The sequence below is a fragment of the Lytechinus pictus genome, chromosome 15 (genome assembly GCF_037042905.1).
Source record: "Lytechinus pictus isolate F3 Inbred chromosome 15, Lp3.0, whole genome shotgun sequence".
Taxonomy (NCBI): Eukaryota; Metazoa; Echinodermata; class Echinoidea; order Temnopleuroida; family Toxopneustidae; genus Lytechinus; species Lytechinus pictus.
Genome location: NC_087259.1, coordinates 17,992,747 through 18,018,969, shown reverse-complemented (window position 1 = coordinate 18,018,969; position 26,223 = coordinate 17,992,747).

Below are 26,223 nucleotides of genomic sequence, written 5' to 3'. Positions count from 1 at the left end.
AATGGGTGGATATACAAAGAATAAAGAAGAACGATGACGAAAAATTTTTCGGGTCTCTCGCCCCACCCGCGACCTGGCCAAAATTATGGAAAATTGAGCAAAATAATTATTTTCCAAAAAAGCCCCCAAAACCCCCCCAAACAAGCCGTCTTCGCTCCGAGGGGTCTCCTAGCATCCGAATGGGTGGATATACAAAGAATAAAGAAGAACGATGACGAAAAATTTTTCGGGTCTCTCGCCCCACCCGCGACCTGGCCAAAATTATGGAAAATTGAGCAAAATAATTATTTTCCAAAAAAGCCCCCAAAACCCCCCCAAACAAGCCGTCTTCGCTCCGAGGGGTCTCCTAGCATCCGAATGGGTGGATATACAAAGAATAAAGAAGAACGATGACGAAAAATTTTTCGGGTCTCTCGCCCCACCCGCGACCTGGCCAAAATTATGGAAAATTGAGCAAAATAATTATTTTCCAAAAAAGCCCCCAAAACCCCCCCAAACAAGCCGTCTTCGCTCCGAGGGGTCTCCTAGCATCCGAATGGGTGGATATACAAAGAATAAAGAAGAACGATGACGAAAAATTTTTCGGGTCTCTCGCCCCACCCGCGACCTGGCCAAAATTATGGAAAATTGAGCAAAATAATTATTTTCCAAAAAAGCCCCCAAAACCCCCCCAAACAAGCCGTCTTCGCTCCGAGGGGTCTCCTAGCATCCGAATGGGTGGATATACAAAGAATAAAGAAGAACGATGACGAAAAATTTTTCGGGTCTCTCGCCCCACCCGCGACCTGGCCAAAATTATGGAAAATTGAGCAAAATAATTATTTTCCAAAAAAGCCCCCAAAACCCCCCCAAACAAGCCGTCTTCGCTCCGAGGGGTCTCCTAGCATCCGAATGGGTGGATATACAAAGAATAAAGAAGAACGATGACGAAAAATTTTTCGGGTCTCTCGCCCCACCCGCGACCTGGCCAAAATTATGGAAAATTGAGCAAAATAATTATTTTCCAAAAAAGCCCCCAAAACCCCCCCAAACAAGCCGTCTTCGCTCCGAGGGGTCTCCTAGCATCCGAATGGGTGGATATACAAAGAATAAAGAAGAACGATGACGAAAAATTTTTCGGGTCTCTCGCCCCACCCGCGACCTGGCCAAAATTATGGAAAATTGAGCAAAATAATTATTTTCCAAAAAAGCCCCCAAAACCCCCCCAAACAAGCCGTCTTCGCTCCGAGGGGTCTCCTAGCATCCGAATGGGTGGATATACAAAGAATAAAGAAGAACGATGACGAAAAATTTTTCGGGTCTCTCGCCCCACCCGCGACCTGGCCAAAATTATGGAAAATTGAGCAAAATAATTATTTTCCAAAAAAGCCCCCAAAACCCCCCCAAACAAGCCGTCTTCGCTCCGAGGGGTCTCCTAGCATCCGAATGGGTGGATATACAAAGAATAAAGAAGAACGATGACGAAAAATTTTTCGGGTCTCTCGCCCCACCCGCGACCTGGCCAAAATTATGGAAAATTGAGCAAAATAATTATTTTCCAAAAAAGCCCCCAAAACCCCCCCAAACAAGCCGTCTTCGCTCCGAGGGGTCTCCTAGCATCCGAATGGGTGGATATACAAAGAATAAAGAAGAACGATGACGAAAAATTTTTCGGGTCTCTCGCCCCACCCGCGACCTGGCCAAAATTATGGAAAATTGAGCAAAATAATTATTTTCCAAAAAAGCCCCCAAAACCCCCCCAAACAAGCCGTCTTCGCTCCGAGGGGTCTCCTAGCATCCGAATGGGTGGATATACAAAGAATAAAGAAGAACGATGACGAAAAATTTTTCGGGTCTCTCGCCCCACCCGCGACCTGGCCAAAATTATGGAAAATTGAGCAAAATAATTATTTTCCAAAAAAGCCCCCAAAACCCCCCCAAACAAGCCGTCTTCGCTCCGAGGGGTCTCCTAGCATCCGAATGGGTGGATATACAAAGAATAAAGAAGAACGATGACGAAAAATTTTTCGGGTCTCTCGCCCCACCCGCGACCTGGCCAAAATTATGGAAAATTGAGCAAAATAATTATTTTCCAAAAAAGCCCCCAAAACCCCCCCAAACAAGCCGTCTTCGCTCCGAGGGGTCTCCTAGCATCCGAATGGGTGGATATACAAAGAATAAAGAAGAACGATGACGAAAAATTTTTCGGGTCTCTCGCCCCACCCGCGACCTGGCCAAAATTATGGAAAATTGAGCAAAATAATTATTTTCCAAAAAAGCCCCCAAAACCCCCCCAAACAAGCCGTCTTCGCTCCGAGGGGTCTCCTAGCATCCGAATGGGTGGATATACAAAGAATAAAGAAGAACGATGACGAAAAATTTTTCGGGTCTCTCGCCCCACCCGCGACCTGGCCAAAATTATGGAAAATTGAGCAAAATAATTATTTTCCAAAAAAGCCCCCAAAACCCCCCCAAACAAGCCGTCTTCGCTCCGAGGGGTCTCCTAGCATCCGAATGGGTGGATATACAAAGAATAAAGAAGAACGATGACGAAAAATTTTTCGGGTCTCTCGCCCCACCCGCGACCTGGCCAAAATTATGGAAAATTGAGCAAAATAATTATTTTCCAAAAAAGCCCCCAAAACCCCCCCAAACAAGCCGTCTTCGCTCCGAGGGGTCTCCTAGCATCCGAATGGGTGGATATACAAAGAATAAAGAAGAACGATGACGAAAAATTTTTCGGGTCTCTCGCCCCACCCGCGACCTGGCCAAAATTATGGAAAATTGAGCAAAATAATTATTTTCCAAAAAAGCCCCCAAAACCCCCCCAAACAAGCCGTCTTCGCTCCGAGGGGTCTCCTAGCATCCGAATGGGTGGATATACAAAGAATAAAGAAGAACGATGACGAAAAATTTTTCGGGTCTCTCGCCCCACCCGCGACCTGGCCAAAATTATGGAAAATTGAGCAAAATAATTATTTTCCAAAAAAGCCCCCAAAACCCCCCCAAACAAGCCGTCTTCGCTCCGAGGGGTCTCCTAGCATCCGAATGGGTGGATATACAAAGAATAAAGAAGAACGATGACGAAAAATTTTTCGGGTCTCTCGCCCCACCCGCGACCTGGCCAAAATTATGGAAAATTGAGCAAAATAATTATTTTCCAAAAAAGCCCCCAAAACCCCCCCAAACAAGCCGTCTTCGCTCCGAGGGGTCTCCTAGCATCCGAATGGGTGGATATACAAAGAATAAAGAAGAACGATGACGAAAAATTTTTCGGGTCTCTCGCCCCACCCGCGACCTGGCCAAAATTATGGAAAATTGAGCAAAATAATTATTTTCCAAAAAAGCCCCCAAAACCCCCCCAAACAAGCCGTCTTCGCTCCGAGGGGTCTCCTAGCATCCGAATGGGTGGATATACAAAGAATAAAGAAGAACGATGACGAAAAATTTTTCGGGTCTCTCGCCCCACCCGCGACCTGGCCAAAATTATGGAAAATTGAGCAAAATAATTATTTTCCAAAAAAGCCCCCAAAACCCCCCCAAACAAGCCGTCTTCGCTCCGAGGGGTCTCCTAGCATCCGAATGGGTGGATATACAAAGAATAAAGAAGAACGATGACGAAAAATTTTTCGGGTCTCTCGCCCCACCCGCGACCTGGCCAAAATTATGGAAAATTGAGCAAAATAATTATTTTCCAAAAAAGCCCCCAAAACCCCCCCAAACAAGCCGTCTTCGCTCCGAGGGGTCTCCTAGCATCCGAATGGGTGGATATACAAAGAATAAAGAAGAACGATGACGAAAAATTTTTCGGGTCTCTCGCCCCACCCGCGACCTGGCCAAAATTATGGAAAATTGAGCAAAATAATTATTTTCCAAAAAAGCCCCCAAAACCCCCCCAAACAAGCCGTCTTCGCTCCGAGGGGTCTCCTAGCATCCGAATGGGTGGATATACAAAGAATAAAGAAGAACGATGACGAAAAATTTTTCGGGTCTCTCGCCCCACCCGCGACCTGGCCAAAATTATGGAAAATTGAGCAAAATAATTATTTTCCAAAAAAGCCCCCAAAACCCCCCCAAACAAGCCGTCTTCGCTCCGAGGGGTCTCCTAGCATCCGAATGGGTGGATATACAAAGAATAAAGAAGAACGATGACGAAAAATTTTTCGGGTCTCTCGCCCCACCCGCGACCTGGCCAAAATTATGGAAAATTGAGCAAAATAATTATTTTCCAAAAAAGCCCCCAAAACCCCCCCAAACAAGCCGTCTTCGCTCCGAGGGGTCTCCTAGCATCCGAATGGGTGGATATACAAAGAATAAAGAAGAACGATGACGAAAAATTTTTCGGGTCTCTCGCCCCACCCGCGACCTGGCCAAAATTATGGAAAATTGAGCAAAATAATTATTTTCCAAAAAAGCCCCCAAAACCCCCCCAAACAAGCCGTCTTCGCTCCGAGGGGTCTCCTAGCATCCGAATGGGTGGATATACAAAGAATAAAGAAGAACGATGACGAAAAATTTTTCGGGTCTCTCGCCCCACCCGCGACCTGGCCAAAATTATGGAAAATTGAGCAAAATAATTATTTTCCAAAAAAGCCCCCAAAACCCCCCCAAACAAGCCGTCTTCGCTCCGAGGGGTCTCCTAGCATCCGAATGGGTGGATATACAAAGAATAAAGAAGAACGATGACGAAAAATTTTTCGGGTCTCTCGCCCCACCCGCGACCTGGCCAAAATTATGGAAAATTGAGCAAAATAATTATTTTCCAAAAAAGCCCCCAAAACCCCCCCAAACAAGCCGTCTTCGCTCCGAGGGGTCTCCTAGCATCCGAATGGGTGGATATACAAAGAATAAAGAAGAACGATGACGAAAAATTTTTCGGGTCTCTCGCCCCACCCGCGACCTGGCCAAAATTATGGAAAATTGAGCAAAATAATTATTTTCCAAAAAAGCCCCCAAAACCCCCCCAAACAAGCCGTCTTCGCTCCGAGGGGTCTCCTAGCATCCGAATGGGTGGATATACAAAGAATAAAGAAGAACGATGACGAAAAATTTTTCGGGTCTCTCGCCCCACCCGCGACCTGGCCAAAATTATGGAAAATTGAGCAAAATAATTATTTTCCAAAAAAGCCCCCAAAACCCCCCCAAACAAGCCGTCTTCGCTCCGAGGGGTCTCCTAGCATCCGAATGGGTGGATATACAAAGAATAAAGAAGAACGATGACGAAAAATTTTTCGGGTCTCTCGCCCCACCCGCGACCTGGCCAAAATTATGGAAAATTGAGCAAAATAATTATTTTCCAAAAAAGCCCCCAAAACCCCCCCAAACAAGCCGTCTTCGCTCCGAGGGGTCTCCTAGCATCCGAATGGGTGGATATACAAAGAATAAAGAAGAACGATGACGAAAAATTTTTCGGGTCTCTCGCCCCACCCGCGACCTGGCCAAAATTATGGAAAATTGAGCAAAATAATTATTTTCCAAAAAAGCCCCCAAAACCCCCCCAAACAAGCCGTCTTCGCTCCGAGGGGTCTCCTAGCATCCGAATGGGTGGATATACAAAGAATAAAGAAGAACGATGACGAAAAATTTTTCGTCTCTCGCCCCACCCGCGACCTGGCCAAAATTATGGAAAATTGAGCAAAATAATTATTTTCCAAAAAAGCCCCCAAAACCCCCCCAAACAAGCCGTCTTCGCTCCGAGGGGTCTCCTAGCATCCGAATGGGTGGATATACAAAGAATAAAGAAGAACGATGACGAAAAATTTTTCGGGTCTCTCGCCCCACCCGCGACCTGGCCAAAATTATGGAAAATTGAGCAAAATAATTATTTTCCAAAAAAGCCCCCAAAACCCCCCCAAACAAGCCGTCTTCGCTCCGAGGGGTCTCCTAGCATCCGAATGGGTGGATATACAAAGAATAAAGAAGAACGATGACGAAAAATTTTTCGGGTCTCTCGCCCCACCCGCGACCTGGCCAAAATTATGGAAAATTGAGCAAAATAATTATTTTCCAAAAAAGCCCCCAAAACCCCCCCAAACAAGCCGTCTTCGCTCCGAGGGGTCTCCTAGCATCCGAATGGGTGGATATACAAAGAATAAAGAAGAACGATGACGAAAAATTTTTCGGGTCTCTCGCCCCACCCGCGACCTGGCCAAAATTATGGAAAATTGAGCAAAATAATTATTTTCCAAAAAAGCCCCCAAAACCCCCCCAAACAAGCCATCTTCGCTCCGAGGGGTCTCCTAGCATCCGAATGGGTGGATATACAAAGAATAAAGAAGAACGATGACGAAAAATTTTTCGGGTCTCTCGCCCCACCCGCGACCTGGCCAAAATTATGGAAAATTGAGCAAAATAATTATTTTCCAAAAAAGCCCCCAAAACCCCCCCAAACAAGCCGTCTTCGCTCCGAGGGGTCTCCTAGCATCCGAATGGGTGGATATACAAAGAATAAAGAAGAACGATGACGAAAAATTTTTCGGGTCTCTCGCCCCACCCGCGACCTGGCCAAAATTATGGAAAATTGAGCAAAATAATTATTTTCCAAAAAAGCCCCCAAAACCCCCCCAAACAAGCCGTCTTCGCTCCGAGGGGTCTCCTAGCATCCGAATGGGTGGATATACAAAGAATAAAGAAGAACGATGACGAAAAATTTTTCGGGTCTCTCGCCCCACCCGCGACCTGGCCAAAATTATGGAAAATTGAGCAAAATAATTATTTTCCAAAAAAGCCCCCAAAACCCCCCCAAACAAGCCGTCTTCGCTCCGAGGGGTCTCCTAGCATCCGAATGGGTGGATATACAAAGAATAAAGAAGAACGATGACGAAAAATTTTTCGGGTCTCTCGCCCCACCCGCGACCTGGCCAAAATTATGGAAAATTGAGCAAAATAATTATTTTCCAAAAAAGCCCCCAAAACCCCCCCAAACAAGCCGTCTTCGCTCCGAGGGGTCTCCTAGCATCCGAATGGGTGGATATACAAAGAATAAAGAAGAACGATGACGAAAAATTTTTCGGGTCTCTCGCCCCACCCGCGACCTGGCCAAAATTATGGAAAATTGAGCAAAATAATTATTTTCCAAAAAAGCCCCCAAAACCCCCCCAAACAAGCCGTCTTCGCTCCGAGGGGTCTCCTAGCATCCGAATGGGTGGATATACAAAGAATAAAGAAGAACGATGACGAAAAATTTTTCGGGTCTCTCGCCCCACCCGCGACCTGGCCAAAATTATGGAAAATTGAGCAAAATAATTATTTTCCAAAAAAGCCCCCAAAACCCCCCCAAACAAGCCGTCTTCGCTCCGAGGGGTCTCCTAGCATCCGAATGGGTGGATATACAAAGAATAAAGAAGAACGATGACGAAAAATTTTTCGGGTCTCTCGCCCCACCCGCGACCTGGCCAAAATTATGGAAAATTGAGCAAAATAATTATTTTCCAAAAAAGCCCCCAAAACCCCCCCAAACAAGCCGTCTTCGCTCCGAGGGGTCTCCTAGCATCCGAATGGGTGGATATACAAAGAATAAAGAAGAACGATGACGAAAAATTTTTCGGGTCTCTCGCCCCACCCGCGACCTGGCCAAAATTATGGAAAATTGAGCAAAATAATTATTTTCCAAAAAAGCCCCCAAAACCCCCCCAAACAAGCCGTCTTCGCTCCGAGGGGTCTCCTAGCATCCGAATGGGTGGATATACAAAGAATAAAGAAGAACGATGACGAAAAATTTTTCGGGTCTCTCGCCCCACCCGCGACCTGGCCAAAATTATGGAAAATTGAGCAAAATAATTATTTTCCAAAAAAGCCCCCAAAACCCCCCCAAACAAGCCGTCTTCGCTCCGAGGGGTCTCCTAGCATCCGAATGGGTGGATATACAAAGAATAAAGAAGAACGATGACGAAAAATTTTTCGGGTCTCTCGCCCCACCCGCGACCTGGCCAAAATTATGGAAAATTGAGCAAAATAATTATTTTCCAAAAAAGCCCCCAAAACCCCCCCAAACAAGCCGTCTTCGCTCCGAGGGGTCTCCTAGCATCCGAATGGGTGGATATACAAAGAATAAAGAAGAACGATGACGAAAAATTTTTCGGGTCTCTCGCCCCACCCGCGACCTGGCCAAAATTATGGAAAATTGAGCAAAATAATTATTTTCCAAAAAAGCCCCCAAAACCCCCCCAAACAAGCCGTCTTCGCTCCGAGGGGTCTCCTAGCATCCGAATGGGTGGATATACAAAGAATAAAGAAGAACGATGACGAAAAATTTTTCGGGTCTCTCGCCCCACCCGCGACCTGGCCAAAATTATGGAAAATTGAGCAAAATAATTATTTTCCAAAAAAGCCCCCAAAACCCCCCCAAACAAGCCGTCTTCGCTCCGAGGGGTCTCCTAGCATCCGAATGGGTGGATATACAAAGAATAAAGAAGAACGATGACGAAAAATTTTTCGGGTCTCTCGCCCCACCCGCGACCTGGCCAAAATTATGGAAAATTGAGCAAAATAATTATTTTCCAAAAAAGCCCCCAAAACCCCCCCAAACAAGCCGTCTTCGCTCCGAGGGGTCTCCTAGCATCCGAATGGGTGGATATACAAAGAATAAAGAAGAACGATGACGAAAAATTTTTCGGGTCTCTCGCCCCACCCGCGACCTGGCCAAAATTATGGAAAATTGAGCAAAATAATTATTTTCCAAAAAAGCCCCCAAAACCCCCCCAAACAAGCCGTCTTCGCTCCGAGGGGTCTCCTAGCATCCGAATGGGTGGATATACAAAGAATAAAGAAGAACGATGACGAAAAATTTTTCGGGTCTCTCGCCCCACCCGCGACCTGGCCAAAATTATGGAAAATTGAGCAAAATAATTATTTTCCAAAAAAGCCCCCAAAACCCCCCCAAACAAGCCGTCTTCGCTCCGAGGGGTCTCCTAGCATCCGAATGGGTGGATATACAAAGAATAAAGAAGAACGATGACGAAAAATTTTTCGGGTCTCTCGCCCCACCCGCGACCTGGCCAAAATTATGGAAAATTGAGCAAAATAATTATTTTCCAAAAAAGCCCCCAAAACCCCCCCAAACAAGCCGTCTTCGCTCCGAGGGGTCTCCTAGCATCCGAATGGGTGGATATACAAAGAATAAAGAAGAACGATGACGAAAAATTTTTCGGGTCTCTCGCCCCACCCGCGACCTGGCCAAAATTATGGAAAATTGAGCAAAATAATTATTTTCCAAAAAAGCCCCCAAAACCCCCCCAAACAAGCCGTCTTCGCTCCGAGGGGTCTCCTAGCATCCGAATGGGTGGATATACAAAGAATAAAGAAGAACGATGACGAAAAATTTTTCGGGTCTCTCGCCCCACCCGCGACCTGGCCAAAATTATGGAAAATTGAGCAAAATAATTATTTTCCAAAAAAGCCCCCAAAACCCCCCCAAACAAGCCGTCTTCGCTCCGAGGGGTCTCCTAGCATCCGAATGGGTGGATATACAAAGAATAAAGAAGAACGATGACGAAAAATTTTTCGGGTCTCTCGCCCCACCCGCGACCTGGCCAAAATTATGGAAAATTGAGCAAAATAATTATTTTCCAAAAAAGCCCCCAAAACCCCCCCAAACAAGCCGTCTTCGCTCCGAGGGGTCTCCTAGCATCCGAATGGGTGGATATACAAAGAATAAAGAAGAACGATGACGAAAAATTTTTCGGGTCTCTCGCCCCACCCGCGACCTGGCCAAAATTATGGAAAATTGAGCAAAATAATTATTTTCCAAAAAAGCCCCCAAAACCCCCCCAAACAAGCCGTCTTCGCTCCGAGGGGTCTCCTAGCATCCGAATGGGTGGATATACAAAGAATAAAGAAGAACGATGACGAAAATTTTTTCGGGTCTATCGCCCCACCCGCGACCTGGCCAAAATTATGGAAAATTGAGCAAAATAATTATTTTCCAAAAAAGCCCCCAAAACCCCCCCAAACAAGCCGTCTTCGCTCCGAGGGGTCTCCTAGCATCCGAATGGGTGGATATACAAAGAATAAAGAAGAACGATGACGAAAAATTTTTCGGGTCTCTCGCCCCACCCGCGACCTGGCCAAAATTATGGAAAATTGAGCAAAATAATTATTTTCCAAAAAAGCCCCCAAAACCCCCCCAAACAAGCCGTCTTCGCTCCGAGGGGTCTCCTAGCATCCGAATGGGTGGATATACAAAGAATAAAGAAGAACGATGACGAAAAATTTTTCGGGTCTCTCGCCCCACCCGCGACCTGGCCAAAATTATGGAAAATTGAGCAAAATAATTATTTTCCAAAAAAGCCCCCAAAACCCCCCCAAACAAGCCGTCTTCGCTCCGAGGGGTCTCCTAGCATCCGAATGGGTGGATATACAAAGAATAAAGAAGAACGATGACGAAAAATTTTTCGGGTCTCTCGCCCCACCCGCGACCGAGAATTTCTATCATTCGAGTTTCAAGTTTCAAGTCTAATTTTCGAGTTTCAAGTCTAAATTTCGAGTTTCAAGTCTAAATATCGAGTTTCAAGTCTAATTCTCGAGTTTCAAGTCTAAATATCGAGTTTCAAGTCCAATTTTCGAGTTTCAAGTCTAATTTTCGAGTTTCAAGTCTAAATATCGAGTTTCAAGTCTAATTTTCGAGTTTCAAGTCTAATTTTCGAGTTTCAAGTCTAAATATCGAGTTTCACGTCTAATTTTCGAGTTTCAAGTCTAAATATCGAGTTTCCAGTCTAATTTTCGAGTATCCAGTAAAAATTTCAAGTATGAGATCAAATTTTCGAGTATTAAGTAAAAATTTCGAGTATCAAGTCTAATTTTCGAGTATCAAGTCAAAATTTCGAGTATCAAGTCTAATTTTCGAGTATCAAGTCTAATTTTCGAGTATCAAGTCCTAAGTTCGAGTATCGAGTCAAAATTTCGAGTATCAAGTCCTAAGTTCGAGTATCGAGTCAAAATTTCGAGTATCAAGTCAAAATTTCAAGTATCGAATCAAAATTTCGAGTTTCAAGTCTAGTTTTCGAGTTTGAAGTGAATAGTTTGATTTGATCAAGTCTACAGTAGAGATCCTGATTAGGGGAACAAGGAGAATTTTTTTTATACAACTATGAATTTTGAAAATGCAAGGAGTTGCAAGGAAAGATGAAAAAAAATCAAGGAATATTCAAGGAACGGAGAGTAGAACTCAAGAAATTCAAAATATTAATGAAATAAATAGGCCTTTGACAAAATGTGCAATTTTGACCTTATAAAAGACTGGATGACAGACTAACGAAAAATCTGTCCCGTATGGGACAGACGTATCCCAATACTCCGGTACGGGTGTATGATTGGAGCTGTGATTTTCCTCATTTCTTTCTCTATCATCTCCATCCTAGGTTTTAATTGCATACTATAAGTAGGCCTATATAACATATTTTCAGTTAAAGCCCTGGTTTTAAATTGTGAGATCGAAAGAGAGGAAAGGACAGGGAGAGAAAAAATTAGGAAAGAAGAGACAGAGAAAAAGGTGAAAGGATGGAGAAAGGAAAAGGGGGAAAGAGGGGAAAGAAAAAAGGGAGAAAGGGGAAACAGGAAAGAAGAGAGGAAAAGAGTGAGGAAGGGAAGTAGGAAAAGAGGCTAAAGTTTGACCAAGGGGCGCCAATTTGATGTTTACCTGGGAAAGGGCGCCAGCTCATTTTTCACATGGAGGTGGAGCACCAAATTCAGGGGGCGTAGAATCGAGGTTCGACCTTCGCGGCACCAGTTCGATGTTAAACCGGACGCGCTAAATTCATATTGGGCGCCAAACTCATGTCTCATATTATGGAGGGGGTGCGCCAAATTCATGTTCTCTTCCACCGGGGGGCATTGACCTGAAATAAGGGGGCGCCAAACTGATATTATAAACTCAGGGGCGCCAATACGATGTTTGACGCCCAATTAATTTTTTACATGGGAGAAGGGCGCCAAACTCATGTTTCACATGGATGGGGGGGGGGGGGGTGGGCCAAACTCATGTTTCACCTGGGGCGCCATAATGACCTGAATTAAGTGCGCACCAAACTGACCTTAAACTTGTGGGGTGCCAAATTCTTGTTCGACCTTTCTGGCGCCAATTTGATGTTTTACCTGGGGTCACCAAATTCGTTTCCCATGAGGGTGCAGAATTTACCTTAAACTAGGGGAGGGGCGTAAAATCAATAGTTAACATGAAGCGCGGCGGTGCAACTACCGGGGCAACATATTCGACCTAAGGGAGGTGCGCCAAAGTAATATTTCATATGGGGGTATATGGGGGCGGGGGGGGGGGACTGCGAAAGTTATGTTCGGCTGGGGGCAAAAAATTCGATCTCAAACTGTCTTGGGTTGCCAATTTGGTCGAAATTGTTTTAGGCAAGATAGATATCGAGCAGATGTCGAACTTTATCTCAAATTTAGGAGGCGTCAATTTGATCTGAAATGCACGTTAAACATGATGTAATTTCCCTTTTTAGGTTTGCTAATTATTCGATTTTATTTTGCAGCTTAATCTTAATCCTATACTGTACAGTGGCGTACCGTGGGTCACGGCATTGGGGGGGGGGGGGGGGGGGCACCAGCAAAAATTTTGAGTCACTTATTGCTTATTGAGCGCTCAGTTGCCAACTATACTGACCTAATAGAGGCATTTTAAAAACAGCATGTGCCCCCCCCCCCCATCGGCTGGCCAAAATAAAAACGGGGAAAAGGAGAAAAAGAGAGAGAAAAACGTAGCAGGAAAGAAGAAATTATTGTTCATTACAATTATAATTATAATTATGTTATATTTCATAAGAAACATTTTTCATAACTTCATGAAAACGTAATTTGCTCAGGGCCTATGTCTTTATTGTACCGGGTGCTCGCATTGTCTCTTTAACGAGATATATGATCCTCTTGTACTAAAACCTCCCGTTTTCAAGTCAATATACACCAAATATATTTCCTCGCACTTCCAGTTATTACTGTTTTATGTAGTGACATATACTTCTTTTTTATGACTACTTAAAGTGATTGCCCCATTTTAAGGTCTTAATATAAAGCATTTTCTTACGTTACGTGCTTACGTTCGCATTAGTTGATTGGTGATATATGCCTGCTCTTCAATGAACTCCTAAAATCAGTCCTTAAAATGTCCCCCATTTCTAATCTGAATATCAAAAATTTGCAGCTTGCGCTTTCGCTCGCATCATTCGGTCAGTGAAATACGTATGGTCTTAGCGAACTCCTACAAACAAGCCTTAGAATGCCCCTCTTCAGGTCTGAATTTCCAAAATATTCAGCTCGCGCTCCGCGCTCGCAATATTTGATTAGTGAGATGCGTATGATAATCATGATTACAATGGCAACAAAAAGTGCTTCGTGTGTTCAGATGTAATTCTAACAAAATCAGCATGCGCTTGGCACTCGCATTAGATGACTTACGTGAAATATATCAGTATTCTCTTACTGGATTCCTTAATAAAATAGTCCTTAAAATATCCCTCTTTGGGGTCAATATATACAAAAATTTCAGCTCGCGCTTCGCGCTCGCATTGTTTGTTTAGCGAGACAGGTATGTATTATGATTCCAAAAATGTGCTTATAATAATGTCCCTTTTTATGTCTGAATATCAAAAATTTTCAGCTCGCGATTCGCGCTCGTATTATTTGACCAGTGGCATACATATCCCGTTTAATGGCACTGTCCTTAAAATGTCTTAGGTCAGTATACCTAGCAACTGCGCTCACTAAGTGACTCAAATTTTTTTCTGGTGCCCCCCCCCCCATGCCGTGACCCACGGTACGCCACTGACCGGCGTAATGATAATTATAATGTAAAGAGCTTAGAAACAAAGTGTATTAAGCGCTATATAAATGTAACTATTTATTATTTAACCGAAATATCAGTTGTTAATTTTCGTCACAAACACAATTAATATTGTGAATCTAGGCGCCTTCATGTCCTACCGCCTCTTGTAACAGATAAGATAGGCCCATATTGTGAAAGAAAATGAATAAATATAGGCGGACCTGGGGTCCGCGTGCCTCGCCCCTATATTTGCAGCTTAAGATTCTCGGGGCAGAAGAGGTAAAAGAATAAAAAGCAACGGGGTGATATGAAGAAACAATAAAAGGGACAAATTAAGGTGGAGAAAATGAGAGGGGAAAATTGATAGATGACAAACCTTTCAGAATACTAGATAAAAAAAAAACACTCCCACTCACATTGTCGTTTAATGATATATAAGGGAGAGTGGGGAGGTCTGCCGCCTTTTTTCACGCCCTTCTAGAATCGTAATATCTTTAGCAGGGAGGTCATGCTTTAGGATGTATATAAATGTATCGGTAATATCTACCTAATACCTTATTTTCGGCGAGGACATAATTATATACGGTTTGGCAAAAATGGGCCGTAAAGAAAATTTTCCCTGCAGGCCAACCTGCCCCACCCTGGGGCAAGTTCGCCTGACAGGCGGGGCGAGTTCGCCCATAGGGAAAAACAGTGATATATGAAACAAAATGGTGTGTTCAAAGACACCAAACACTTTTTTTTTCATATTGGAACATTGTCAACGACTTCTAGTTCGATAGTCTATGAAAAGTTATCATGATTTAGCACATATACCTACATACTTGCATGTTATGTCATGTTTGTAAGGATATTTTTGTAGGCCTATGGGTCTATATGTAGATAAAAGTGGGGCGGACTTGCTCCGTCGCAAAATGGGCGAATTAGCCCCCTGGCAGCCATTTTCTTCTCTCTTTATAGTTTTTCGCAAAGTGTACAACATATATTTTGAAGTATCAAAGGGATATTTCAGTAAGCAAATATCACGCCTTTCTAACTAAAAATATTAAAACTGCATTCGTGTCTATAAAAAAATACAACTGAAGAAATTGAAAAATATATATAATTTTTACAAAATGGCCTCGAAATGGACGAGTCGCCGTAATTTTCTCAAACTCCGAGCAGATGACCTCTCGCATAGGTATGTTGCTACCTTTGGGCAGGTTAATTAAACATCATCAACAAAATTAACCTACATCCATATCCAGTCACAGCAAAGTAGAAAATCATCACGTGGTGGGCGGGCTTGCCAGGGGCGGACTAGCCCCGCTCTCTCCTACATACTTATCCAGGATATGAGAATTAGACCTACGGTATATGGTGCTATTGCTTTTTTTTTTTTTAACTCAATACAAAATGAAATGGTCCAGTTCGCACCTAGCATTTTCATTTATTAGCTAGGTCTATATTTTGTGAGATACATCCTGGGTCCCGTAACACAGAGGTTATAGCGATTAATCGTACGCTTGATTTCTACGATTGATTGTACATTGTAGCCAATGCACTGGCGTAAATCCGTGTTGATGGGTGGGGGGGGGGGGGGATGACTGAAATATTTTGGCTTTTTTTTTGCAATCATGTTTTTAGATATGCAAGGAATTGTCATTGATATGTCCACAGTGGCGTCCCGTGGGTCCAGGCATTGGGGAGGGGGGGGGGGCACCAGCAAAATGTTTGAATCACTGACGGTGAGCGCGCTCAGTTTCCAGTTATACTGACCTAATAGAGACATTTTCTGGACAATGTCATTAAACGGATATGCATCTCACTGATCAAATAATGCGAGCGCGAAGCGCGAGCTGAATTTTTTTATATTCACACCTAAAAAGAGTCATTATAATCAAATTTGTGTAATCATGATAGGTACCTGTTTCGCTAAACAATACGAGCGCGAAGCGCGAGCTGAAGTTTACGTATATTTTGACTCCAAACAGCGAGATTTTGAGGGATATATTTTAGGAATCCATTAAGAGTATGCATATCTCACCATAGTCATCTAATGCGAGTGCCAATCGCTTGCTGGTTTATAAGAATTACATCTGAACACATGAAACACTTTTTGTAGTCATTGCAATCATCATGATTATCATACGCATCTCACTAATCAAATATTGCGAGCGCGAGCTGAAAATTTAGATAATTCAGACCTGAAGTGGGGCATTCTAAGGTTTCTTTGTAGGAATAACTAGGACCATATGTATTTCAATATCCAAATGATGCGAGCGCGAAGCGCGAGCTGAAAATTTTTGATATTCAGATCAGAAGAAGGGACATTTTAAGGACTGATTTTTGGAATTCATGGAGGCAGACATATCTCACTAATCCACTAATGCGAACGTAATCACGGACAGGAAATGTTTCATATATACGAAGACCTTAACATGGGGCTATCACTTTTTGAGTCATGAAAAAGAAGCATATGTCACTACATAAAACAATGATAACTCAAGTGCTAGGAAATATATTTGGTTTATATTGACTTGAAAACGGGATGTTTCAGTACAACAGGATTATATATCTCGTTAACAGACAATGCAAGCACCAGGAACAATGAAGACGTAGGCCCTGGGCAAATTATGTTTCATGAAGTTATGATAAAAATGTTTCTTATGTAATGTTACATAACATAATTATAATATAACATTATAATGAATATTTTCTTCTTTCCTACTATACGCTTCTCTTCCTTTCTCCCTCTTTTCTCCTTTTCCCCTTTTCCCCGTTTTTTTTTTGGTCAGCCGATTGGGGGACACGTGCCCCCCATGCCCCCCCCCCCCGTAGTTACGCCACTGTATGTCCATATGGCAAATACCCCTCCAATATTATTATCTTTTTTACCCCATAATGGTTTATTGGTTTTATTAGAGATTACATTAAAAAAGAATTGACATTCCATCTTAATCCCTTCCCAAAGACCCCAATTAACATTGATGAATTGGAAGAAACGGGAGTTTCTCTTCAATATTATAATAAGGACATAAGTATTTCGCTTGGAAATGGTGAACTGGCTCTTTATTGCATTTTATGATTCAATAATATTTTTTTATTTGTTAAGCGGTATTTCAGAAAGAATAAAACAATTATCTCTCGTGATTTTTTTTTTTATTTCTTTCGTAAAAAGTGGGGGGGGGGGATGTTTGTACAGGCCATGCCCCCCTCCTCGAAAAGTGGGGGGGGGGATATATCCCCCCATCCCCCCCCCCCCGGGATTTACGCCAGTGAGCCAATGGAATCAATCGTAGAAAAATGTTATACGATCATTGCTAAGCTTTGTGTTAATACGGGACCCTGGTCGTCCTTAAAGTGTCCGATTTTTAGTCTTGACTTTCTCCTGAGTAGGTCTGTATCAAAATTTAGTTCGTTCTTCCTGCTCACATATATTGTTAATCTTATTAATAGATTTGAATACCCTTTTCAGGTAAGCGGATTCTTTTATGAGCATAACCTGTATTCATGGTATTGCATTCACAATATTTACGAAAAGTGCTAGTATATATGGCCTCTTTTTCGTTTTCGCTTTCTAGATCAGCATATCAACTTAAATTTTAGCTTGATTTCAACGCCAGGACTGCATTATTGTTTAGTGAGATTTTTAAGCTTTTTCGAGTGTAAGCTGTTTTTTTCGAGTTTAAGCAGTTTTTTCGAGTTATCAAGCTATTTTTCGAGTTTAAGCTGTTTTTCGAGTTAAAGCAAATTTTCGAGTCTAAGCAGTTTTTCGAGTTAGCTATTTTTCGAGTTTAAGCTGTTTTTCGAGTTTAAGCAATATTTCGAGTCTAAGCAGTTTTTCGAGTCTAAGCAGTTTTTCGAGTCTAAAAAACTGCTGTTTTTCGAGTTTAAGCAGTTTTCTTCGAGTCATCGTCATAACTTCGAGTCGTCGTTAAACCGATACCGTACCGGTAGTAGTGCCGGTATACCGTACACATATACACGGTCCTACGAACACGGGTACGAACACTCTGGTGAGCACTGGTAAATTTATGCATGAATTCAGTTATTCACACATTTTGTATTATTTGTTGTGATCTAAGTTAATTTCTTTATTTGCTACCGTTTTTTGTAAAAGAACAACATAAATAGGAATGTGCCGGGGTCTGTGAATTCTAAATTTTAGATCCAACTTAGTAAGTAACTCAGTCATATAGATCGACATCGTCGCACAGTACCGGTACTACAGCCAGGCCCAGGGCAGGCAGCCTGTACACTGCACTATACGGTACCGGTATCGCACGTGGTTTGCACTGTGTGCTGTGGTTATGCCGCCGTGCTAACTACGCCTACGGGCTTCTAGCCGGCTGGGCATCGAGAGAAATCGGGGTTTGATTAAGCTGTCACAAGGACAAGCCCAACCAATGTAACAAACTACCGGTACTCGATCGACTATCTAGTGAGATGGGGCCTGACATAATTTACGTGAGATTTATGCAGTAACTTTCTAACATGAAGATTATCATTAAGTTAAACTGCAAAAGAAAAGTAGGCCTAGATCTAACTTGTTAGGCCTATAGTCTATAGTATAGATCTAACGTTAGTGACAGTAGTGTTAGAAATAGAATGTAGTGTAGCAGGCCTAGCCCTTAAAAGCCTAGCCCTTAAAAGCCTAGCCCTAGATTCATTTTTATTTTAGATCTCAATTCTAACGACAAACGTATATTAAGGCCAAGCTTAATCTAAGAGTAAGACTAAGCTAGGCCTAGTCTCTAAACTAACTTCGATCTAGACTCTAGCTAGGCCTAATTTCTAGATCTATCTTTAATTATGATTGGTGGTCCCCAAGTCTGCGCACCTAACGATTTGAGTTAAGATTAAAGATGAATTTCTTTTTATTTCACAAAATCTTTCAGTTAATAATGTTCCTTATATCATTATGTGTAAGTGTACCAAATATCTCATAAAAATTTGAAAAAAGTACGGTACCGTATAGGATTTTCTTGGAAAAAACCTCAGGCAGTCATTTTCAGATTGAACAAAAAATGGTACCCCATGTCTACGCACTCATTCACTTTGCACACGATTCGGGAATTTTGATGAGAAAGGCTGAATTTTTAGGCCGTCACATGAAATGCCCTTAATTCATTATTTTTCCACCATTTTCAGTCGGATTTTTTTATAAATACCTGTCTGTGTATTGCATGTGTAAAATTCGTGCTCGTTGAGTATCTTCTTTTACTAGAATCGCGCAGATACGCGTGTGTGCAGACAAGGGGGACTGCGCAGACTTTTAACTTAAGTGTAAATTAGGCCATGCCCCTGAACCATAGATCTAGATTCTAGACTAGAGCTACTAAAGTTAGTAGATCTAGCCTCTAACGTTAGGGGTCTAACTAACTTAATTCGAGATCAAGACTCGTCACTGCAGTGCAATGGCCAAACTCTTTGACTTGAAATAACGTTAGAAACTGAGGGCTTAACTTAGGCCTATGCCTATGGCCTATAGAGATCTAGGCTATACTGTTAATTATTATAACCATCATTTCCAGAAATCAAATGAACTGTTTTTTTTGCGTGGTCTAGATTCAGGCTTCCACACCATGCCAATGGGCCTAGTCTGATGCGGATCTAGTCTAGATCTAGATTAGATCTGTAACTTAAATAACTTACTGTTTAGTGTTAGTAACTGTTACTGTTAGTAGTCGTCCTAGTAGAGGCTAGACCCTGGTTTAGCATTGCAATTGCCTACACTGTACAGTTGAATGGCATTGTGATTAATCTAGACTAGAGTCTTCTAGATCTAGACCCCAGTCGGTCTAAGTAGATCTACTTAGACTTGGATCTAGGCATATATTGGGAACATCATGCAGGATGCAGCTCTGATGATATATTGTTTTTGAAAATTAGAGTAGATCTACTTAGTCTTGGTATCAAAGATCTACATTACCTTTCCAAGCCTCTACCCCCGCCACCATTACCAGGCTAGGGCCCGAGGCAATCAAAGTCAAGGCCTAGCTAAGCCAAAAAGGGCTAGATTTAGATCTGATAATAATAATACTAATAATGATGATGATAAAGATGACTTAATTCACGTAATCAGCAGTAGATATGAAAGGCTTGACTTAGGAACTGTAATCCATTCACTATTTTTCCCCAGATATGAGTTATACATGTAGTCAGTTGAATTCTTAAAACCTAAAAAAGTACCCCCTTCCCGCTTCATACATGGACCAACAATTCATTTGATTTTTAAATGATGAGGGAAAAAAATTACCACAATTTTTTTTTTTTTCATTATACAACAATGAATGAAATCTTCTTTAGGATACAGTGCAAATCTTGGAAATCTACACAAAACCATGATTAGGGTGATCAAGCGGCCTACTCTTGAGTCGTTGTTCAGTGTACTTTTGCTTGGATGATTCTATTCTCACCGATAATATCCTTAAATGGAAGTCCCCCCCCCCCCCAGTGGTTGACAACAAATAAAGTCACACTTGTAACATTTTAAAACTAGAAACATTGTTTGCTAATGCCTTTGTAAATCAGCATTACATATGAAAGGCCCAGCTTATGGACTACTTCATATACAATTTTTTTTTTATCAGGAAAACTCGAACACAGGGCAGCTCCCATGAAGGACCACTCACCCCGAGAGGAACTCCTCATGAATACAACTGCCCCCGAGGACACCTCAAAGACTCATTTGACCATTTCCAAGGTAGGTCATGTCTGAATTTCTTCCTAGATTAAGGTTATTGTAAGTTGTATTTTTTAAATCTCACTAGTGATATAAGCTCATGTGATAAAAGGATCTGGAGTCTTCCTTGTAAATTCTCTGTTTATTTTATAATTAAGTTGAAAGTATAAAAATAATAATAGCAACAATTCATTTAATCAGCAGTAGATATGAAAGGCTTGACTTACAAACTGTAATTCATTCACTATTTTTGTAACAGGATAACTCCCCAGAGGAGAGTTCCAGGCAGAAAAGCTCCACTGAGGACAACTCACCCCAAGGACAAACCCACCAAGACACAACTGTCCCAGAGGACAGCTCCCCCCAGTGAGGATACCTGGGCATTTCCAAGGTAACTCATGTTACTTATTTTTTCCCCGAGATTAGGGTTATGGTTAGTTGTATTTTCAAACCTGAAAAGTCATATAACTTTTGTTTGTGATAACAAAGGAAAAGTACCCCCTTCCTGCTTCATACATGGAGCAACAATTTATCCAAGGATTTTGTAAATGAAGAAGGATAAAATTGCCACAATTTTTTTTTTAGGGTATGAATTATCCAACAATGAATGAAATCTTGTTCAGGATACACAATGCAAATGTTGGAAATCTACACAAAACCATGATTAGGGTGTCCTAGTGGCCCACTCTTGAGTACTTGTTCAGGGTGCTTTTTCTAAGATGATTCTATTTTTTAGCATATTGTCCATTAAATTGAAGTGCCCCCCCCCCCTGGTGGTTGACAACAAATAAAGTCACACTTGTAACATTTTAAAACTAGAAACATAGCTTGCTAATGCCTCTGTAAATCAGCATTACATATGAAGGCCCAGCTTATGGACTGTACTTCATATACAATTTTTTTTTATCAGGAAAACCCGAACACAGGGCAGCTCCCACGAAGGACCACTCACCCCGAGAGGAACTCCTCATGAATACAACTGCCCCCGAGGACACCTCAAAGACTCATTTGACCATTTCCAAGGTAGGTCATGTCTGAATTTCTTCCTAGATTAAGGTTATTGTAAGTTGTATTTTTTAAATCTCACTAGTGATATAAGCTCATGTGATAAAAGGATCTGGAGTCTTCCTTGTAAATTCTCTGTTTATTTTATAATTAAGTTGAAAGTATAAAAATAATAATAGCAACAATTCATTTAATCAGCAGTAGATATGAAAGGCTTGACTTACAAACTGTAATTCATTCACTATTTTTGTAACAGGATAACTCCCCAGAGGAGAGTTCCAGGCAGAAAAGCTCCACTGAGGACAACTCACCCCAAGGACAAACCCACCAAGACACAACTGTCCCAGAGGACAGCTCCCCCCAGTGAGGATACCTGGGCATTTCCAAGGTAACTCATGTTACTTATTTTTTCCCCGAGATTAGGGTTATGGTTAGTTGTATTTTCAAACCTGAAAAGTCATATAACTTTTGTTTGTGATAACAAAGGAAAAGTACCCCCTTCCTGCTTCATACATGGAGCAACAATTTATCCAAGGATTTTGTAAATGAAGAAGGATAAAATTGCCACAATTTTTTTTTTAGGGTATGAATTATCCAACAATGAATGAAATCTTGTTCAGGATACACAATGCAAATGTTGGAAATCTACACAAAACCATGATTAGGGTGTCCTAGTGGCCCACTCTTGAGTACTTGTTCAGGGTGCTTTTTCTAAGATGATTCTATTTTTTAGCATATTGTCCATTAAATTGAAGTGCCCCCCCCCCCTGGTGGTTGACAACAAATAAAGTCACACTTGTAACATTTTAAAACTAGAAACATAGCTTGCTAATGCCTCTGTAAATCAGCATTACATATGAAGGCCCAGCTTATGGACTGTACTTCATATACAATTTTTTTTTATCAGGAAAACCCGAACACAGGGCAGCTCCCACGAAGGACCACTCACCCCGAGAGGAACTCCTCATGAATACAACTGCCCCCGAGGACACCTCAAAGACTCATTTGACCATTTCCAAGGTAGGTCATGTCTGAATTTCTTCCTAGATTAAGGTTATTGTAAGTTGTATTTTTTAAATCTCACTAGTGATATAAGCTCATGTGATAAAAGGATCTGGAGTCTTCCTTGTAAATTCTCTGTTTATTTTATAATTAAGTTGAAAGTATAAAAATAATAATAGCAACAATTCATTTAATCAGCAGTAGATATGAAAGGCTTGACTTACAAACTGTAATTCATTCACTATTTTTGTAACAGGATAACTCCCCAGAGGAGAGTTCCAGGCAGAAAAGCTCCACTGAGGACAACTCACCCCAAGGACAAACCCACCAAGACACAACTGTCCCAGAGGACAGCTCCCCCCAGTGAGGATACCTGGGCATTTCCAAGGTAACTCATGTTACTTATTTTTTCCCCGAGATTTGGGTTATGGTTAGTTGTATTTTCAAACCTGAAAAGTCATATAACTTTTGTTTGTGATAACAAAGGAAAAGTACCCCCTTCCTGCTTCATACATGGAGCAACAATTTATCCAAGGATTTTGTAAATGAAGAAGGATAAAATTGCCACAATTTTTTTTTTAGGGTATGAATTATCCAACAATGAATGAAATCTTGTTCAGGATACACAATGCAAATGTTGGAAATCTACACAAAACCATGATTAGGGTGTCCTAGTGGCCCACTCTTGAGTACTTGTTCAGGGTGCTTTTTCTAAGATGATTCTATTTTTTAGCATATTGTCCATTAAATTGAAGTGGCCCCCCCCCCTGGCTGTTGACAACAAATAAAGTCACACTTGTAACATTTTAAAACTAGAAACATAGCTTGCTAATGCCTCTGTAAATCAGCATTACATATGAAGGCCCAGCTTATGGACTGTACTTCATATACAATTTTTTTTTATCAGGAAAACCCGAACACAGGGCAGCTCCCACGAAGGACCACTCACCCCGAGAGGAACTCCTCATGAATACAACTGCCCCCGAGGACACCTCAAAGACTCATTTGACCATTTCCAAGGTAGGTCATGTCTGAATTTCTTCCTAGATTAAAGTGATTGGTTAACATTGGTTTGACTTTTAAAAAATCTGAGCTAGAAGGTCACACTTGTCACCTGTGTGTGTGATATGTTACAAAAATGAAGCCCAGAAAAAATTGCGTTTGAAAATAATTATTTAGTGCTTCAAAAATTGAAATAGAAAGTGACCGAAAACACCATCATAATTTCATCCCATACACTTATGTGTACTATTTAGGCGTCTATAAGACACCTATTTACAAAATCGGGGTTTGCCTTGTAGTTTTAGCTTTTCATTCTCAACAATGGTTGTTTTCAGGGTTTATTAGTTCTAATACATGCACTTGTACACATGTTTCATCTTGGTTTGAGAATTTTTGAAATCGGCTGCTCACAAAGTTAAACAATACCTTTAAGGTTATTGTAAGTTGTATTTTTTAAATCTCACTAGTGATATAAGCTCATGTGATAAAAGGATCTGGAGTCTTCCTTGTAAATTCTCTGTTTATTTTATAATTAAGTTAAAAGTATAAAAATAATAATAGCAACAATTCATTTAATCAGCAGTAGATATGAAAGGCTTGACTTACAAACTGTAATTCATTCACTATTTTTGTAACAGGATAACTCCCCAGAGGAGAGTTCCAGGCAGAAAAGCTCCACTGAGGACAACTCACCCCAAGGACAAACCCACCAAGACACAACTGTCCCAGAGGACAGCTCCCCCCAGTGAAGATACCTGGGCATTTCCATGGTAACTCATGTTACTTATTTTTTCCCCGAGATTAGGGTTATGGTTAGTTGTATTTTCAAACCTGAAAAGTCATATAACTTTTGTTTGTGATAACAAAGGAAAAGTACCCCCTTCCTGCTTCATACATGGAGCAACAATTTATCCAAGGATTTTGTAAATGAAGAAGGATAAAATTGCTACAATTTTTTGTCTCGCCTGCATAGCAGAGCGAGACTATAGGCGCCGCTTTTCCGACGGCAGCGGCGGCGGCGGCGTCAACATCAAATCTTAACCTAAGGTTAAGTTTTTGAAATGACATCATAACTTAGAAAGTATATGGAGCTAGTTCATGAAACTTGGACATAAGGTTAATCAAGTATTACTGAACATCCTGCTTGAGTTTCAGGTCACATGACCAAGGTCAAAGGTCATTTAGGGTCAATGAACTTTGGTCAAGTTGGGGGTATTTGTTGAATTACTATCATAACTTTGAAAATTTATGGATCTAGTTCATGAAACTTGGACATAAGGTTAATCAAGTATTAGTGAACATCCTTCCTGAGTTTCAGGTCACATGGCCAAGGTCAAAGGTCATTTAGGGTCAATGAACTTTGGCCAAGTTGGGGGTATTTGTTGAATTACCTTCATAACTTTGAAAATTTATGGATCTAGTTCATGAAACTTGGACATTAGGTTAATCAAGTACCACTGAATATCCTGTGCGAGTTTCAGGTCACATGACCATGGTCAGTGGTCATTTAAGGTCAATGAACTTTGGCCGTGTTGGTTTTTTTTGTTGAATTACCATCCTAACTCTGAAGTTTATGGATCTATTTCATAGAACTTGGGATATAAGAGTAATCAAGTATCACTAAACATCCCCTGTGAGTTTCAGGTCACAAAACCAAGGTCAGTGGTCATTTAAGGTCAATAAACTTAGGCCATGTTGGGGTAATTGTTGAATTGCCATCATAACTTTGAAAGTTTATGGATAGAGTGAATGAAATGTGGACATGGGTGTATTTGACAAGTCTTAAGTCACCGTTCAAATGTCATCTATGGTCAATGAACGTGGTATTATGTCATTATATGAATGGTGTGTTTGTGAATGATTATTAGGTGGTCTGTCAACGACAGATCACCTATTGATTTCGTTAGAATTTTCTTTCTTTATTTATTTATTTATTTATTCTTTATTTATTTTTATTTCTTCCGTACACTTTTTTGTACACACGTTCACTCGAAATCGACATGGTCAATTTCCTTCAAATTTCTGTCAGTCATCAAGCCCTATGATTTTAAGTTAAATCAACTTTTTCAAGGTCATCAGGTCATCGTGACGTCATCCAGGCGCCATTTTGTGAAATCACATTATCAATCATATCTCCATTATCAATTATCAAAAATCAATCAAATTCATATCACATTAACTTCAGGTCACGGGTCAACAGGTCATGTCATCAAAGGTCACCTGGAGGTCACGACGCGCGCGTACGCGCGCGTCAAAATTTTAAATTGCTCAAAATCACTTTTTGACCAAAGTAAAGAACGTTTCAGGTCATTTTAAGCATTTCAAAAATTTGCGCTCGCACACGTATGCGCGCGCGTTTCCGCGCGTAACGCCTCCAACGCAACGCAGAAACGCCGTTTTTTTTAATATCATTGCATTGATAATATAATTCTGAGCAATTCGATACCTTGATCAACCTTCTACGACCATTAATAACGAAATTAACACCCGTTAAAGTTTGCAGCACGTGTGCGCGCGAGCTCTTACTATAGGCCATATATGGGCAAAAACATGCCTATTAAAAATTCACTGTAGTTCTTTAAATAGTCCGTTGACCCCCAATTTTTTTTCATATATCGATAGAGTATGAGTTGTAGATTTGATTTCATGTCACCATTGTCCCTCAATTCGATCATGACATCATCAAAATGGCGTCGGAAGTTAAAATATCCATTTTCCTTGTTATGACGTCATAACAATTATGCAAATTAGGCTCTAACTCCGTGAATATTGGTAAATTTTCGCCCATTTTTCGATA